This window comes from Amblyraja radiata, chromosome 6 (genome assembly GCF_010909765.2).
Source record: "Amblyraja radiata isolate CabotCenter1 chromosome 6, sAmbRad1.1.pri, whole genome shotgun sequence".
Lineage (NCBI taxonomy): Eukaryota > Metazoa > Chordata > Chondrichthyes > Rajiformes > Rajidae > Amblyraja > Amblyraja radiata.
The window spans coordinates 93,507,630-93,527,906 of NC_045961.1; the positions used below are offsets into that span (position 1 = coordinate 93,507,630).

Genomic DNA, 20,277 nt, shown 5'->3' on the forward strand with positions numbered 1-20,277 from the left:
TATTCCAACAATCCCTTGGGTTCTCTGATTAAAAATCCTGACTGCCTCAGCCCGGAAAATATGCAATGATCAACCGTCACCGACCTCCGGAGTACAGAATTCCAAAGATTCACGAATCATAAATGAACGTCTAATTTTGTATTTACTTATAGATACATAGATACATAGAAAATAGGTGCAGGAGTAGGCCATTCGGCCTTTCGAGCCTGCACCGCCATTCAATATGATCATGGCTGATCATCCAACTCAGTATCCCGTACCTGCCTTCTCTCCATACCCCCTGATCCCTTTAGCCACAAGGGCCACACCTAACTCCTTCTTAAATATAGCCAATGAACTGGCCTCAACTACCTTCTGTGGCAGAGAGTTGCAGAGATTCACCACTCTCTGTGTGAAAAATGTTTTTCTCATCTCGGTCTGAAAGGATTTCCCCTCTATCCTTAAGCTGTGACCCCTTGTCCTGGACTTCCCCAACATCGGGAACAATCTACCTGCATCTAGCCTGTCCAACTCCTTAAGAATTTTATGAAGAGAAACATCTATCTATCCTTATGTGGGAAGGAACTGCAGATGTTGGTTTAAATCGAAGATAGAAACAAAATGCTGGAGTAACTCAGCGAGACAGGCAGCATCTCTGGAGAGAAGTAATATGTGACGTTTCGGGTCGAGACCCTTCTTCAGACTCAACCCGTAATGTCACCTATTCCTTCTCTCCAGAGATGCTGCCTGACCTGTTGAGTTACTGCAGGATTCTGTGTCTATCTATATATCCTTATTTGTCTTGAAATAATCTGCAATATTAATTACATAGGAATATCAGTTTGTTGAAGCCTTTGGCATGAAAGGACGATTCAAAGATGTTCAAAGATCAATGTGTACGGCAAATGGGAATTATTTTGTAGCCTCTACGAAAATAAAATCCAAATTAATGGGGCAGACAACATAATACTTTTAAGTAGGCAGCAAAATATTAAATAATGATGGCAATTAAAGGAAATAATTTATTACATAGGAACATATAAAATAGGTGCAGGAGTAGACCATTTGGCCCTTCGAGCCAGCATCGCTATTCAATATGATCATGGCTGATCATCCAGAATCCCCCAAAACTCCTGTGCTCATTAAAGGTGAATCCATCTTCATCACTGACACTTTCAAACTCCTTGGAACCCACATCAGCAACAACCTCAAACGCAGATCACATCTATGGAAAAGCCCAGCAAAGACTTTTCCATCTCCGACAGCTAAGGAAGTTCAGAGTAAGGTCTCATCTCATGCTCCGCTTCTAGACAGCCATCATCGAAAGCATCCTCACTTCATCCATCACAGTCTGGTTCGGCAGTCTCGACTCACTATCCCGGAAGAAATTACAGCGCATCATCAACAGAGCATCCAAAATTATTGGCTTACCCCTACCATCCCTTGAATCACTTTACCACAAACGGACACTTCACAGAGCCCGCAAGATCATCTCTGACCCCACTCACCCTGCACACTATGCCTTTCAGCTACTGCCCTCTGGGAGGCGTTACAGGTCAATTGCCTCCAAAACAAACCGCTTCAAAAACAGTTTCATTCCCTACCGCAATTAACTTTTTAAAACTCTGTACGGTGAGGAAATACGAATAAGCATGGCCCTTATGTATTATGAAATGTGTCTGTTTGTATGTATATCTATGTTACAAGTTTAATGTTGATGAAATGTTGGAACCTGTACCAAGCTGTACTGATAACAAATTCCACCAGCCTGGCTGTGTGGTCATTAAAATACAATACAATACAATACAATACAATCAGTACCCCGTTCCTGCTTTCTCCTCATATCCCTTGATTCCGTTAGCCCTAAGAGCTATATCCAACTCCAATTTTAGGGACAAACTATTTACCGGAGAAAGTGGCTAAATTACACTCTGGTTTTAATTAAGAGATTGGAACACAGTGCAAGAATATTCTGCTTCTGTTTGTTTGTCTTGTCTTGTGAAGATCAAAAAGGAAAATTGCATGCCTATGTAGATTAATTCCACTGCACCAACCAGTCCAGCTGTATCAGTTACAAGTTGCTTCAAAGTCTATTGCAAATGCTGCCACGTCAGTCCCTGTGAACAGCTAGCTCTCTTGTAACTGGCAACCAAACGTCTAATGCGAATAAAGGCAGGCAGCTTTAGCAGCCGAGTACAAAACAACGGCCCACAAAGGCAAGCAGCATGTGCACTCCACAGGGAAAATGTAATGGAGTGACTGTGGACTGAGGCAAACAAAATTAGATCCCTTTATCACTGCGAAAGACATCCTGATAAAGGGCCTGTCCCACTTGGCAATTTTTTCGGCGACTGCCGGCGTCATTGACTGACGTATCAGGGTCGCCGAAAGATTTTGAACATTTAAAAATCCAGCGGCGACTTTAACAATATGTCGCAACCTGATACGTTAGTCAATGATGCCGACAGTCGCCGAAAAAAAAAATGGCAAGTGGGATAGGCATCTTAAATCAGGATAATTTTCGAATACAACTCCCCCCCCCAAAATGCTGCATCTGAACGAGAAAGATGTAAGGAAATATAATTGTAAAATTGTTACAGCACAGACATTCAGCCCTTTCTCTCTCCATTCCATCTAATTTCTCTTTCCAACCCTCCCCCGCCCATCATATCTCTCACCATCCCTCCCCTACCTAATTCGCACCAGTTTCTCGTTTTCACCCAACAAACAGCTAACAATGTCCTGTTTCCTTTATCATAGTTGCATTTTTTAGCATATCTTTCATTCATTGTTCTACATCTCTCTACATCATCGTCTAAGGCAGACAAAAATGCTGGAGAAACTCAGCGGGTGAGGCAGCATCTATGGAGCGAAGGAATAGGTGAGGTTTCGGGTCGAGACCCTTCTTATACAACATCGTCCATATCTCTCGTTTCCCTTTCCCCGGACTCTCAGTCTGAGGAAGGGTTTCGAAGCGTCACCTGTTCCTTTTCTCCAGAGGTGCAGTCTGATCCGCAGAGTTACTCCAACTTTTTGTGTCTATCTTCTCTCAATCAGCCCATCATGTGTGTACCGGCTCACAGAAGAATACTTCTGCCAGTCGTATTCTCCATTCCTTCCCTGTGGCCCTGCGTATGGTTCTCTTTCAAGTTGTGCTTTGGAGGCACTGATTGACTCTGTTTCCACTGCTTGAATCGGTCGTGATTGCACTGAGCGAGAAAAAAATCCTCCTTGAAACTTCTGACGAAAATTTTTAATCTGAGTCCCCTAGTTCTTGATCTATCGGCTAATGAGAACAGGTTCCTTCTGTGTGCTTTCCAAAGCAGCGAGAACAACTGCTTTATACATACCCTATCAAGAAGTCTGCATGCATTTCATAAACTTACAATGGCCTCGAGCACTTCACAGTCAATTGATTATTTCCTTCAAGGCCCTGCTGGGTTGTTTATTTAGAAACTGCTGCTTTCTCCTGTTCAACATTGGGCAGGAGTGTATCTTGGCTGTGGCTCTGTGCTAACACTCTCATCCCCTAGTCAGGCATACGTTCAAATCCATTTGCAGATGCGATCACATAGGCCGATGCCACAGTGCAGGAATGACCAGTGCCTTCTGGGTGCGAGTCTGAAGAAGGGTCTCGACCCGAAACGTCACCTATTCCTTCTCTCCAGAGATGCTGCCTGACCCGCTGAGTTACTCCAGCTTTTCGAGATTCAAGATTCAAGAGAGTTTATTGTCATGTGTCCCAGATAGGACAATGACATTCTTGCTTTGCTTCAGCACAACAGAACATAGTAGGCATGAATACAGAACAGATCAGTGTGGCCGTCCATATACCATTATATAAATATATACACACATGAATAAATAAACAGATAAAGTGCAAATAAACAGATAATGGTCTATTTAATGTTCAGAGTTTTGTTTGAGTTGAGTTTAATAGGCTGTGGGGAAGTAGCTATTCCTGAACCTGGACGTTGCAGTCTTCAGGCTCCTGTACCTTCTACCTGAAGGTAGCGGGGAGATGAGTGTGTGGCCAGGATGGTGTGGGTCCTTGATGAAGCTGCCAGCCTTTTTGAGGCAGCGACTGCGTCTATCCCTGGAAAACCATAGTCCATAAGCATGTTGAGAGCTCAAGTATCTTGAGGCCATTATGGTATCCCACTCGGTTCTTCTCTCCCTTCTTCACTTGCTCAGAAGACACAGGGTACATTTTACATTGTAGCCATTTGGCCCCTTGAGCTTGCTCTGCCATTCAATAGATCATTGCTGATTTTTGCTCTTGCATACCTGACTCAAAATCTCACACAGTTAATATCCACCTTGTGCCTTAAATCCCATCACAACTTTCTCTCTCTCCCTATCCCCAGTCATACAAATGTACCCTATTCTCCAAATCCCACATCCCTCTCTATCTAGCCTTTTGTGCAACTCCGAATACCTTCCCCATAACCAATAGTGTGTGCACTCTCACTCTCCAGGGCAAATGCACTGTAATCCCCTCTCCTTGTTCAACCTCTCTCTTCAAGATCCACCCCAAAGCCATCAAATAAAACCAATAAAATGCCTTGTGGTGGTTTTTGCGCAAAGATGGTTTTGAAGCTGCAATGAATACTTGGATACTTGATTAATCTTTCCCAAAAGTTACCCCATTCATCTCCACTCTTCCTAATTGCCACAGAATCCCTCACTACAGTCCCATTCTGGTTACCAACACATAATGTGGCCTTCCTGACTCCAAAAGAGCTTCAAGGCACTGACACCAACTCCAACAAACCGAACGCTACATCTCAGGTGGTATGGTTCTTTTCATAAGCTTATGTTCATCAGTGATAGGAGCAGAATTAGGCCATTCGGCACATCAAGTCTACTCTGCCATTCAATCATGGCTGATCTATCTCTCCCTCTTAACCCCATTCTCCTGCACTTTCCCTTAATCCCTAACATCCAAACTAATTACGAATCTATCTATCTCTGCCTTAAAAATATCTATTGACAGCCTCCACAGCCTTCTGCGGCAATGAATTCCACAGGTTCACCACCCTCTGACTAAAGAAATTTAATTTCCTTCCTAAAGGAATGTCCTTTAATTCTGAGACTATGACCTCTAGTCCTAGACACTCCCACCAGTGGAAACATCCTCTGTTCGGTCAAGTTTCAATGAAGTCCCCCCTCAGCCTTCTAAACTCCAGCAAGTACAAACCCAGTAACGTCAAACGCTCACCACATGTTAACCCGCATATTCCTGGGATTATTCCCGTAAACCTCCTCTGGACCCTCTCCAGTGCCAGCGCATCCTTCCTCAGATATGGGGCCCAAATTTGCTCACAATTCTCCAAATGCGGTCTGAAGCACCACCTGACTCAACCTGATGACTCGGCGAATACACTTTTGCAATGCACCATGACACCTTGAGGAGATGGTCTTGCGTCAGCTACATAGTGGCTGCGACATAATGCATGCAAGCAACTTTTGGATTTGAAAATTAAAAATACTCCCAAGAGTCCAATGGATTACCTCTTAACGTTTATTAAAGAAATGACAGTGCTTTTGGCACATGCTGTTCCAAGCTGATGATGGGACTCAAGCTGCTAACATTTATTGCCTCTGCGTCTGAAGGGGCTCAAAAAGTGTCAATTAAAATGTTAGTTGCATTGATGTGTACTGTTGTGTAAGCAAGCATTAAGGCATTTGATTTAATAAATAATGCTGGAGATCGGTATGGATATAATTGACCTTCCGTGTGCCCTCACAGCCCGACATCGCAACATCTTCACGAACAGCAGTCATTACCTGTTGGTAACATTAAGTTTTTAAACTTTCAAAGTTTTGAAAGGCCTGGATTGAGTGGACGCGGAGAGGATGTTTCCACTAGTGGGAAGATTCTAAGAGCAGAGGCCATAGCCTCAGAATAAAAGGACGTACCTTTAGAAAGGAGATGATGAGGAATTTATTTGGTCAAAGGGTGGCGAATCTGTGGAATTATTTTCCACTGAAGGCTGTGGAGGCTAAGTCAAAGGATATTTTTAAGGGGGAGATCGACAGATTCTTCATTCATGCAGGTGTCAATAGACAATAGACAATAGGTGCAGAGTAGGCCATTCGGGTCCTTCGGCCCTTCGAGCCAGCACCGCCATTCAATGTGACCATGGTTGATCATACACAATCAGTGCCCCGTTCCTGCCTTCTCCCCGTATCCCCTGACTCCACTATCTTTAAGAGTCCTATCTAGCTCTCTCTTGAAAGTATCCAGAGAACTGGTCTCCACCACCCTCTGAGGCAGAGAATTCCACAGACTCACAACTCCCTGTGAGAAAAAGTATTTCCTCGTCTCCGTTCTAAATGGCTTACCCCTTATTCTTAAACTGTGGCACCTGGTTCTGGACTCCCCCAACATCGAGAACATGTTTCCTGCCTCTCGCGTCCAAACCCTTAATCTATATTACTAAAAGTCTGTTCTTGACCGGTTTTGGCCATCTGTGCTGCGATGTCCGAGAGAACGCCGCCACCTACGGCCGTCATTTTTGGCCACCTTGCTCAGAGCCCCCCTCCGCCGTATGTGTGCCGAGGATTTTTCCCGCCGATGAAAAATGACAGAGATATTAATGATTTTACAAAATTCCCCATTCTCCCTGCTGCCCCTGCTGGTGGCAGGGGGGAGGGACTATAAAACCAGGAAGTGGTGTGCCTCAATCAGTGTCTGCAAGCTGGAGGAAGGCAGAGGGTCACGTTTCTCTGAGCTGTGAATAACACTGAACACATGTTTACTCAAATGTAAGTGTCCTTAGTGGTTCTAAAACGCTTGCAGAATGTGTCTATTGGTTCTAAAATGTTTGCAAAAAGTGTTTATTGGTTCTAAAATGTTTGCAAAAAGTGTCCCTTTTGGTTCTACAATGCTTGCAGAATGTGTCTTTTTTGGTTCTAAAATGTTTTTTTAGGTTCTCCCCTCCCCCTTTCCTCTCCCCCCCCCTCTCCTCTCCCCCCCGCTCCTCTTCCCCCCTCTCTCCTCTCCCCCCCCTCTCCTCTTCCCCCCCTCTCCTCTCCCCCCCTCTCCTCTCCCCCCCTCTCCTCTCTCCCCCTCTCTTCCCCCCCTCTCATCTCCCCCCCCTTTCCTCTCCCCCCCTTTCCTCTCCTCCCCCCTCTCCCCACCTCACCCCTCCTCTCCCCCCCCTCTCCTCCCCCCCTCTCTCCTCCCCCCCCTCCTCTCTCTCCCCCTCTCCTTTCCCCCCTCTCCTTTCCCCCCTCTCCTCTCCCCCCCTCTCCTCTCCCCCCTCTCCTCTCCTCTCCCCCCTCTCCTCTCCCCCCCCCTCTCCTACCTCCCCTCTCCTCTCCCCCTCCCCCCATCCCCCCCTCTCTCTCTCCCCTCTTTTTCTCCCCCCCATCCCCTCTATCCCCTCCCCCACCATTCCTCCCCTAAACCCCCTCCCCTCCACACACTCCTACCCCCTTCCCTCCACCCTCCCTCCACCCTCCCTCCCCCTCCCTCCCCCCCCCTGCTCCCCACCTCTCCCCCTCCCCTCTCAGCACACCCTCTCTCTCCCCCTCTTTTCCCTCTCTCCCCCTCTCTCCCCCCCTCTCTCCCCCCTTCTCTCCCCCCCCCCCCCCTCCCCCTCTCTCCCCTCCTCCCCTCCATCCCCTCCCCCACCCTCCCTCCCCTAAACCCCCTACCCTCTTCCCTCCACCCTCCCCCTCCCTCCCCCTCCCTGCTCCCCACCTCACCCCCTCTTTCTCCCCCTCACTCTCACCCTCTCTCTCTCCTCATAGATCATAGAATCATAGAATCATAGAAAGTAGGTGCGAGAGTAGACCACCAGGTCCGTCGAGCCCGCACCGCCATTCTCTCATGGCTGAACACTAAACAGACACACTTACCCACAAACAGTAGACACAAGACACAGAACACAAGACACTACCCTCCCCTTTATACCGCTATCACCCCTCTCCACCCCAAGAACCGCGTGATCTCCTGGGGGAGGCAAAAAACCGGATAAAAACCCAGGTCCAATTCGGGAAAAAAATCCGGGAAATTCCTCTCCGACCCCAATCCAGGCGATCGACACTTGTCCAGGAGATCACTCAGGTCTTACTATACTAACCATACCTAGGTCCATATCCCTGCCCTCTCCCCGTAGCCCCTTATCCCCTTGGCCGCTAAAAAACCATCTATTTTAGACTTAAATATATTTAACGTTTCTGCTTCCACTGCTCCCTGGGGCAGTGAATTCCATAAATTAACCACCCTCTGGGTGAAGAAGTTCTTCCTCATCTCAGTTTTAAAAGAGCCCCCCCTTATTCTGCGACTATGTCCCCTAGTTCTAGTTTCCCCGATCATTGGGAACATCCTCGGTGCATCCACCCGATCAAGGCCCCTCACGATCTTATATGTTTCAATGAGATCGCCTCTCATTCTTCTAAACTCCAAAGAGTAGAGTTCCAGCCTACTTAACCTTTCCTCATATGTCAATCCCCTCATTGCAGGAATTAATCTTGTAAACCTTCGCTGCACTGCCTCCAGGGCTAGTACATCCTTTCTTAAGTATGGACCCCAGAACTGTACACAGTATTCCAAATGTGGTCTCACTAATACTGTGTACAGCTGCAGCAAGACCTCCGTATTTTTATACTCAATCCCCCTAGCAATAAAGGCCAAAACTCCATTGGCCTTCCTGATTGCTTGCTGCACCTGCATACTAACTTTTAGTGATTCATGTACTAATACCCCTAGATCCCTTTGCGTTGCATTACAACGCAGCTCCTCCTCATTTAGAAAATAACTTGCCCTATCATTTTTTTTCCCTCCTCCCCTCCTCCCCCACCTTTCCCCCCCTCACCCACCCTCCCTCTTATCCTCCTCTCCACCCCCCTATCCCTCTTGCCCCTCTCTCTGTGTCTCTGTCTCTCTCTCTGCCTCTGCCCCTTCTCTCTCTGCCCTCACTCTCTACCCCCGCCCACCCCACCCCCCCTCTAGATGTGACTGCAAGTTGGGGGCTATGCGTCAGTAGATAGGGTGGTTATGGGGTAAAAGGAGCAAATTAATAATATTAATATAATATCAAGGGGGTAATTAGCGTGGGGGCGGGGAGGGGGGGGGATAGTTAGTGTGTGTGACGCTGCATGCCGCCTCCCCCCCCCCCCACAACCGCACGTTGGGGGAACAGACCCAACGGGTCTGCACTTGGTCTAGTAATCTTATATGTTTCAATAAGATCTCCTCTCATCCTTCTAAACTCAAGAGTGTACAAGACCAGCTGCTCCATTCTCTCAGCATATGACAGTCCCGCCATCCCGGGAATTAACCTTTTAAACCTACGCTGCACTCCCTCAATAGCAAGATTGTCCTTCCTCAAATTAGGGGACCAAAACTGCACACAATACTCCAGGTGTGGTCTCACTCGCGTGGAAACAGGCCCTTCAGCCCACAGAGTCCACACCGACCAGTGTTCCCCGCATACGTACAAACACTAGGGATAATTTTACATTTATACATTTATACCAAGTCAATTAACTTACAAGCTGTACGTCTTTGGAGTTTAGTTTGGTTTAGAGATACAGCATGGAAACAGGCCCTTCGGCCCATTACATCCACACCGACCAGCGAGCCCTGCATAATAACACCATCCTAGACTAGGGACAATGTTTACATTTATTCCAAGCTAATTAACCTACAAACCTATACGTCTTTGCAGTGTGGGAGGAAACCGAAGATCTCGGAGCAAACCCACGCAGGTCAGGGGGACAACATACAAACTCCATACAGACAGCGCCCATAGTCAGGATCAAACCCGGGTCTCTGGCGCAGTAAGGCAGTAGTTCTACCGTTACGTCATCGTGCCGCCTTATATTCCGCTCCTATAACTTACGAACTTATGAAAATGTTCATAGGCTCAACATACACAGCAGATTGAAAGGACAGCAACGATATCATATGATCATTCGCAGAATCTCCAAATTTGAGGAAGGACATTATTGCTATTGAGGGAGTGCAGCGTAGGTTCACCAGGTTAATTCGCGGGATGGCGGGACTGACATATGATAAAAGAATGGGTCGACTGGGCTAGTATTCACTGGAATTCAGAAGGATGAGAGGGATTCTTATAGAGACATAAAATTCTTAAGGGATTGGACAGGCTAGATGCAGGAAAAAATGTTCCCCATGTTGGGGGAGTCCAGAACCAGGGGTCACAGTTTAAGAATAAGTGTTATGCCATTTAGATGAGGAAAAACCTTTTTCACCCAGAGAGTTGTGAATATGTGGAATTCGCTGCCACAGACGGTAGTGGAGGCCAATTCACTGGATGTTTTCAAGAGAGAGTTAGATTTAGCTCTTAGGGCTACAGGACCCAAGGGATATGGGGAAAAAGCAGGAACGGGGAATTGAATTTAGATGATCAGCCATGATCATATTGAATGGAGGTGCTGGCTCAAAGGGTCGAATGGCCTACTCCTGCACCTATTTTTCTTCCTCTCTATTTTTCTATGGCTGATTAGTTAAATCAGCTTCCCAACTACAGGGAGTATGAAGTGTGTGCAAGTGAGACCTCAGAGCCCTACCTAGAAACTGTACCCAGACAGAACAGGAAAGGAAAATAAATAAGGTATAAATTGAGTCAATAGAAGGGAGGTTGGTTTGTGTGATGGTCTGGGCTGCCTCCACAAATAGCTGCAATTACTCACATTCTTGGCTGGAGCGGTTCCCAAACCATGCTGTGATGCATCCCGATAAAATGCTTTCTATAGGTGTGCTGGGTGGGAGATTGCAACCTTCACGTGGTCCACCTGTTTCGACTAATGCAATCAACCCGGCGTGTACAAACAAAAGATCAAATAGAACAAGTTGACCGACAACTTTAGGCCGTGCACGCCATACACAAGAAGAAGAAGATAGGTGTGCTAATTAGCTATTCACCTGCAACGGCATCACAACTGATCCCAACGGTAGAGTTGCTGCCTTATAGCGCCAGAGACCCGGGTTCGATCCTGACTACGGGTGCTTGTCTGTACGGAGTTTGTACGTTCTCCCCGTAACCTGCGTAGGTTTTCTCCAAGATCTTTGGTTTCCTCCCACACTCCAAAGACGTACAGGTTTATAGGTTAACTGGCTTGGCATAATAAGTGTAAAATTGTCCCTACTGTGTGTCGGGTAGTGTTAATATGCGGGGATCGCTGGTCGGCATGGACTCGATGCTCCGAAGGGCCTGTTTCTGTGCTGTATCTCTAAACGAAACTAAAAGATTACAGGAACAGCAACTCAAATTGCTCAGGTGCAGCTTACTACTCTGCAGAATGAACATTGAATTCTCCAATGTTAGGTAACTTCGGAAAAAAAAACCCTCCCCCTATACCCCACCTAGTTCCGTGTTATTCTGTGTTACCTCTTTCTAGCTGTGCAACTATTTCTTCTCTCCCCCTCCGCCTATATTCCTTCCTCTAGCTTCACAATCTGCAACTCTTCAGGCTGTCTCTCTCATACCTTCTGCTCTAATCGCTGGCATTTGTTCCAACCTTCTGCCCATCAAAAAAAAACCCTCGCCTGCGGTCCATCTGCCCAATCTTTGTCCTGCCTCTCCTGTTTCTCATCTTTCTTCCCTCACCCCCCCCACCCCCCCCCATCCCCCTCACCCCCCAAATCAGTCTGAAGAAGGGTCTCGACCCGAAACATCGCCTGTCCATGTCCACCAGTGTTGCTGCTTGACCTGCTGAGTTACTCCAGCACTTTGTGTCCTCTCCTGGAGATTATCAGGTGTCAATTGTAACCTCCAATCATGGTTTCTGGTGACCCTCAGAATGATGTGTGGAATAATAACCACTTTTATTACTTGGAGAGATTTCAGAATACACAGCATGTGTATATAAAACACAAGTGATTTATTGGTGCTATTTTTCCAAGTTTGCGCCTTCAGCTAAACATAAAGCAAAATTACAAATAAATCTAAATACAGCAATCAAAGATTACCAATTTATGCATGGGATTACACGCACCTTTCACTTGAGGCCTCACAGAAATTGTTTGATAAATGATAAACAAGGGCCCAAAATAGCTGTGGTTTGCATATTCAGTTTTACAGATCTTATCAACTCTCGTAGACACATTTTTGGCAATTCTTCAAAAGGCTGCAACTCAGACCTCATTAAAACGTACAGAATAGCGAAAGGCCTAGATAGAGTGGATGTGGAAAGGACGTTTCTACTAGTGGGAGAGTCTAGGACTGGAGATCATAGCGTCAGAATTAAAGGACATTCCTTTAGGAAGGAGATGCGGAGGAATGTCTTTAGTCAGAGGGTGGTGAATCTGTGGAATTCATTACAACACAAGGCTGTGGAGGCCAAGTCAGTAGATATTTTTAAGGCAGAGATAGATAGATTCTTGATTAGTATGGGTATCAGGGGTTATGGGGTGAAGGCAGGAGAATGGGGTTAGGAGGGAGATATAAATCACCCATGATAGAATGGCAGAGTAGACTTTATGGGCCGAATGGTATTCCAAAGACCAGGGTTCAATTCTGACATTGGGTGCTGCCTTTGTGGAGTTTGCATGTTCTTCCTGCGACCATGTGGGATTTTTACCGGATGCTCCGCTTTCCTCCCACATCCCATAGGTGTGTGGGTCTGTAGGTTATTTGGACTCTGTAAAATTGCTTCTCATGTGCAAGGAGTAGGATAACAATAGAACTAGTGTGAGCGGAAAATCGACGACTGACATGGGCCCAGTGGTCCATAGGGCCTGTTTCCATGCAGTAAAGAGCCAGTCCCACGAGCATGCGACTCCATGTGGCAAGTGCGACCTAACGTGGTCGCTTGGCCGGGGCCGTATGGAGGCCGCTTGGCCACGGGGCCAGTCCCACTTCGATCGCCGGAGCCGTATGGAGATGTGCGGAGCTGGTCCTGACATCGCACAGGGCTCCGAAAAACTGACCGTGTTCAAAAATTCTGCGCGGCAATGGCCTGCCTGCCCGCAGCCGCATTGAGGTCGTACGCACCGCCTCGACGGGCGTGCGTAGCGTTTTTAAGATAAGATAAGATAGAATTTATTTGCCACACAACCAGGGTCGGTGGAATTTGGGTTGTCAGCAGCGATACAATAATAAAGAACACACAACCACAATAAAAATGTAACACAAACATCCACCACAGCATTCATCACTGTGGTGGAAGGCACAAAATTTGGCCAGTCCTCCTCCATTTCCCCCCCGTGTACAGGACCAGAGTCCAGAGTCAGTCCAGGATTGGCTCTTCCTCACCGGAGACCGCGGCTTTAGATTGTTGTAGGCCGCAGGCCGGCGGTCGAGATTTAAAGTCTCCGCCGCAGCCAGAAGCACCGTAGACTGCAGGGCCGGCGGTTGAAGCTCCCCTCCAGGGGTGATGGTAAGTCCATGCCGGACCCGCGGTAGAAGTTGGCCGCGGGCCGGCAGTGATGGCTTCTTCTTCCCCCGGGTCCCCCACGAGGGATCCCGGGGCTGTAGACGCCGCACCAGCTGGAACTCTGCAGACCGCGGCTTCAGGCTGCGACTTCAGGCTGCCGGCTGCCCCGGGCCAGCGAAACGGAGCGCTCCCCTCCAGCTTGACGCCGTATACAGCATCTTGACGCCGTACGTCACGCGCGGACTTCGCTCGAACTTCACGTCACTCACTCGACCTCCGCGCGGCCCCAGCTTCCGGTTTGGTCGCGCTCGCCGCATGCAGGTCGCATGCTGGTGGGACCGGCCCTTAACTCTAGAACTGGGCGGCACGGTGGCTGCCTTACAGCGATTACAGCGCCAGGGATCCGGGTTCGATCCTGACTACAGGTGCAATCTGGGCGGCACGGACTCAGTGGGTCGAAGGGCCTGTTTCTGCGCCATCTGTCTAAGCTAAACTAAACTAAAATTCAATTGGATCCGTGGCAGAGGGTCAAGAACACAAGTAGCTGCACACAGTTTGTTGCAGCCCTGTTTTGTTGATCTGCAATGCCTTGAGGTTTTGGCTTAACAAAGAAAGGGTTTACTTAAAGGAAGAGGTTTACTGGGAAAGTTCAGAGGTCAGGATGAGACCAGTCAGAGTTGTTTATTTCACGACGTGCCAGAACATAGAGATTCAATGTTTTTCCATCCACCCAGGCAGTGATTGCTTTTGGAGGATTTCATTCCAAATGTTTTTGTGAATCATTGCCAGATGTAGCTGTCTGAAGGTGAAGCGCGCAGTTTGCAGCGTCCACCTGCTTCACAGAGCTGGTGCACGGCTGCAAGAAGATGTATTCCTTTAAAATATATTCATTCACACGATTTGGGCGGCACCACTTTTCAACCTCGCTCGCCAAATGTTCCCGGACTGAGTGCATTTCCAGAAGCCATGGCCATGGATCCGAGGATCAGATGCGGCACAGGTTGGCGGCACGGTGGCGCAGCGGCAGAGTTGCTCTCTTGCTGTGCCAGAGACCCGGGTTCGATCCTGACCACGGAGTTTGTACGTTCTCCCCGTGACCTGCGTGGGTTTTCTCCGAGATCTCCGGTTTCCTCCCACACTCCAAAGACCTACAGGTTTGTAGGTTAATTGGCTTGGGTATAAATGTAAATTGTCCCTAGTGTGTGTGTGTGGGATAGTATTAATGTTCGGGGATCGCTGGTCGGTGCGGACTTGGTGGGCTGAAGGGCTGCTTTCCACTAAACTGTGTCGCTAGACTAAAACTTTACTTCCCAGAAAGGCATTTGCAAGCCAGGGCTTTTAGTAGCAATCCAGCGATTTTATGGTCATTATTCTCGATGCCAGCTTTTTATTCCAGACTTCTTAAATTAACTGAGTCTACATTTCTCCGTATCTCAATGCGATGTGAACTCATTCTCTCTGTTCTGCGGCACCCAGTCTCTGGATCCCAGTCCAGCAAGTTAACTACCGTAAGTCTGCAGTTATATGATACGATACGATAAAACTTTATTCATCCCCGGAGGGAAATCGGTCTGCCAACAGTAACAATACACAACAAGTTACACGAAAACACAAAATGGACAAGCGACTATGGGCTGCCTTCCATGTGCACAGCGCCTTAACCGGAACGAACAAACAAACGGACAAACAAACGAACACAGCCTTATCCTCTGGGCAGAAGATTCTAAAACTAGATTGCCCCATCCCCCCCCTTATCCTCCATTGTTCTTCATGGCTAGGGTTGCCAACTGTCCCGTGTTAGCCGGGACATCCCGTATATTGGGCTAGATTGGTTTGTCCCATGAGGGCCAATTTTAATGCTACTACTCGGGTCAAGGGGACTGTCGGGTCGGAACACCGCGTCCGGCCCCGCCTCACCCGTCCCGACATAGTGCAGCCCATGGAGTGCAGCAGCAGCGCCTCGCCCGTGGCCCCGTCGGTCAGCGGCCCGGCCAGCTGTCCGACCTTCGGACCTTCGCTTACCGCCGACACCACCACCCCTCCTTCTCATGGCCGATCATCGGTTCATGAGTTGGATGGGGTGCCGGACTTTGCACGCGACGTCGCGCGGCCCCGGGCCAAAACTCCTCAGCTGGCCCGCAGGCTGGGCTTTGTGTGCATTCCAGCACCCGGGCCAACTCATCTTTCACCCAGCCACGGCCGATCCGGTCAACGAATTGCCGAATTCGGGAATTTGTTCCTTATTTTGACCGTTTGTCCCTTATTTGGGAGTGAGAAAGTCGGCAACCCTATTCACGACAGTCCCCCCACGCCGGGTTCTCCATCATAGAAACATAGAAAATAGGTGCAGGAGTAGGCCATTCGGCCCTTCGAGCCTGCACCGCCATTCAATGTGATCATGGCTGATCATCCAACTCAGTATCCTGTACCTGCCTTCTCTCCATACCCCCTGATCCCTTTAGCCACAAGGGTCACATCTAACTCCCTCTTAAATATAGCCAATGAACTGGCCTCAACTACCTTCTGCGGGAGAGAATTCCACAGATTCACCACTCTCTGTGTGAAAAAAGTTTTCCTCATCTCGGTCCTAAAAGATTTCCCCTTTATCCTTAAACTGTGACCCCTTGTTCTGGACTTCCCCAACATCGGGAACAATCTTCCTGCATCTAGCCTGTCCAACCCCTTAAGAATTTTGTACGTTTCTATAAGATCCCCCCTCAATCTTCTAAATTCTAGCGAGTACAAGCCGAGTCTATCCAGTCTTTCTTCATATGAAAGTCCTGACATCCCAGGAATCAGTCTGGTGAACCTTCTCTGTACTCCCTCTATGGCAAGAATGTCTTTCCTCAGATTAGGAGACCAAAACTGTACGCAATACTCCAGGTGTGGTCTCACCAAGACCCTGTACAACTGCAGTAGAACCTCCCTGCTCCTTTACTCAAATCCTTTTGCCATCATTCTTCACGGCTGTCGTCCCCCCCCCCCACAACCCCCTCCCCCCACCCTGCACTAGGAAGACGTGGTACATTTTACAGATCACAGGCAACCGAAACAAGGATCTTGCATCTGTGTGTCAAACTGAGAGCGGCAGGCTGAGAAATGTTATCTTTGCTCATTAGCACCAGGCCAGCGCAGTAAGATCAGTGGCTGGTTGTGTTCCCACGCTTGTGAACACACAGTTTTAGTGCTGGCAGTCACAGATAAATTCCTCTCCCAGTGGAGTTCATGAGGTCGTACGAGGTCCACAAGTACTTCACCTCAGCAGCACTTTGGATCTCGTTAAATACCACGGCACTTATCAGGATGTTTTTTAACCTGAATGGTTGTTAATAAGACATCCTCCACTTTTAGACCAGGGGTTTCAACATGGAATTACATCGAAAGGCAGTGGAGAGACCAGGAAAACACTGATTGAAGCTCAAGTTGACAGCATTATCAAGGCAGACAATTAAATTGAACAATAAACTAAACTGAACTAAGATAATGGGAATGCACATTTTACCTGCCCCATTACCATAGACACAAAAAGCTGGAGTAACTCAGCAGGTCAGGCTGCATTTCTGGAGAAAATGAACAGGTTTTTTCGGGCCGAGACCCTTCTTCCAGCTGAAAATCAGTGGGGAGGAAAATTAGAGGTATGAAAAGGTTCAGAACAATCGGGCAGCACGGTGGTGCAGCGGTAGAGTTGCTGCCTCACAGCGCCAGAGACCTGGGTTCAATCCTGACCAAGGGTGGTGTCTGTACAGAGTTTGTACATTCTCCCCATGACCTACATAGGTTTTCTCTGGGAGCTCCGGTTTCCTCCCATACTCCAAAGACGTACAAGTTTGTAGGTTAAACGGCGTTGTAAAATTGTAAATTGTCCCTAGTGCATGTAGGATATTGTTAGTTTGGGGGGGAATCTGTGGTCAGCGCGGACTCGGTGGGCCGAAGGGCCTGTTTCTGCACTGTCTCTCTAAACTAAACTGAACTAAATCAGTGCCGGCACAGACTGTGTCTAACAAGATTCCAAACATATAAACAAACCACATATAAACCACGTCAAAGCAAAACTGGCTAAGCGTATAGCAATATTGGGAAAATCAAGACACATTCTGGACCACAAATCATTACATACTCTGTATAATACACTCATGTTGCCATATCTGAGTTATACTGTGTGGAGATATGGGGTAACACCTACAAAACCAACCTACAGCCGTTATGCACATTACAAAAAAGAGCAATAAGAATTATCAATAACGTTGGATATCTTGAACATACCAATTCTCAAAGTCACATACACTGAAGTTCACCGATCTGGTTACATTTAAGACTGTGCAAATCACGTGCAAAGCAAGAAATAATTTACTTCCAAGAAATATACAAAAACTGTTTATGGAATGACAGGGTGGGTATAATTTGAGAGGGGAACATAATTTTTAAAAACTCAATGTCAGAACAACTCTTAAAAGTATGTACACAAAAAAGCTGGAGAAACTCAGCGAGTGCAGCAGCATCTATGGAGTGATGGAAATAGGCGACGTTTCGGGCCGAAACCCTTCTTCAGACTTCTTAAAACCCTTCTTAAAAGTATGTGCATAGCAATCTGTGGGGTGAATTTGTGGAATGGTCTGGAACAGGAGATAAAACTTAGCACAAGCATAATTCAGTTTAAAAAGATGTACAAAAACACTTTTTTTTAAAGGATACTGGGATGAAGATAGGTGATTGTGGGAGGGATATTTGTTATACTGATTGTATTGGGAAGGGTGATTATAGGGTGATGGGTTGTATATGTGACTAAGATACTGTATAGTATATGAGCGTTTTTTCTTTTTTTTCTTTTTTCTCTCTTTTTTTGTATGGCTGTAAATATTTGATTGGTGTATAAATGTAAATAATTTGGCGTACATATAGCTGCTGGTGTACATATGGTGTACGTATAGCTGCTAAATTTGTATGATAATTATAAGCAGTTGAATACGGGGTGGGAATTAATAACCTTTGGCTTCTTCCTGCTCCTTTTCGGACACATACGATTTCATTTATTTATAGTTATTGTTTATGACACTTTATATATATTCTTGTTTTGTTTTTTTGTATGCTGTTTCACACTTGCTTTTTATTATTTTATTCTGTTCGAAATAAAATAAAGAAAATTAAATAAAATTAAAAAAAAGATGATTAAATTAATCTTCTCAAACGACATGTAATGCAAATCACGTGGGCTGAGCTGTAGGGAGAGGTTGTGTAGGCTGGGATTCTAGTCCTTGGAGCGCAGGAGGATGAGGGGGTCATCTTATAGAGGTGTCTAAAATCATGAGATGAATAGATAGGTTAGAGGCACAAAGTCTCTTACCCACAGTGGGTGAATCGAGGACCAGAGGACATAGGTTTAAGATGAAGGGGAAAAGATTTAATAGGAATCTGAGGGGTAACTTGTTCACACCAAGGGTGGTGGGTGTATGGAACAAGCTGTCAGAGGAGGTAGTTGGAGGCAGGGACCATCCCAATGTTTAAGAAGCAGTTAGACAGGTACACGGATAGGACAGGTTAGGAGGGGTACGGACCAAACGCGGGCGGGTGTTGGTGACCTCTGTTGGATGGCAAAATGGTTAATCCGGCAGGGCTCTGGAACCAAGGGTGCTGGAGAATTGGTGGTGGACCTGTCATGTATTGAACTGCATGCCAAAAAATAATGTCACTGTACTTTGGTACATGTGACATTAAAGAACCATTGAACCATTCCTTCCCTGCATATTCAAATGCATATCTAAAAGCCTCTTAAACACCACTATCATCTCTGCTTCAAACACTACCACTGCCTGTGCATTCCAGGCATACGCCAGCCTCTGTGTAAAAAGACTTGCCCCACACGTATATCTCCATTAAATTATACCCATCGCTTTTAGTTTAGTTTAGTTTAGAGATACAGCGTGGAAGCAGGCCCTTCGGCCCACCGAGTCCACGCCGACTAGCGATCCCTGCACTTTAACACGAGCCTACACACACTAAGGACAATTTACACTTATACCAAGTGCACAAACCCAAACCAATTAACCTACAAACCTGTACGCCTTTAGAGTGTGGGAGGAAAACGAGGATCTCGGAGAAATCCCACGCAGTCAGGGGGAGAACGTACAGACAGCACCCGTAGTCGGCATCGAACCCGAGTCTCTGGCGCTGCAAGCGCTGTAGGGCAGCAACTCTACCGCTGCGCCACCATGCCGCCTAATGCCCCTGTCCCACTTAGGAAACCTGAACGGAAACCTCTGGAGACTTTGCGCCCCAATCATGCAGCTTCATTCACCAGACTGCACGGTTCCCAACACCCTACCCATGCATTTCCTATGGGTTGAATAATGATATAAGCAACATCTGTCTCAAGATAAGCTCCACCATATTCTTGCAAGAGTTCAACATTATTTCAAGAGTAACTACACTTCCAAAACATGCATTTAATACTCTGAAGAAGGGGTGGCAAAGTGGCGCAGCAGTAGAGTTGCTGCCTCACAGCGCCAGTGACCCAGTGCTGTCTGTACGCAGTTTGTACGTTCTTCCCGTGAGTTTCATCCGGGTGCTCCAGTTTCCTCCACACTCCAAAGACGTACAGGCTAATTGTAAAATCCGGTATGTTATGGACTTCATTGATACCAGATTTTCTATTGGATGTTATTTCAATCAATATCCCATCACATTTCAAAATGACTTTCTTCCCAGATGTCACATAGTGCTACAATCATTTTTTTTCAGTGTACCCACGAATGATAAAAAAGGAGACAAAAGGAAATATAGTTGCTTGAATCTTGAATAAAACACAAAGTGGTGGAAACACTCACCAGGCCAGGCAACACCTGTGGAGAGGAATGGACAGATGACGTTTTGGGTCAGGATATTTCAAAGAGCAATGGTTTAAGGAGAAGAAGAAAGGCCTAGTTGACGTTTCGGGTCAAGACCCTT

The 20,277-nt window shown here is 47.0% G+C and overlaps 1 protein-coding gene across 4 annotated transcripts in view; it reads right to left on the reverse strand.

Annotated features, from left to right (window-relative positions):
• atp10a (ATPase phospholipid transporting 10A (putative)) overlaps positions 1-20,277 on the reverse strand; it is a 434,067-nt gene that overhangs the window by 139,140 nt on the left and 274,650 nt on the right. The window lies entirely within an intron of this gene.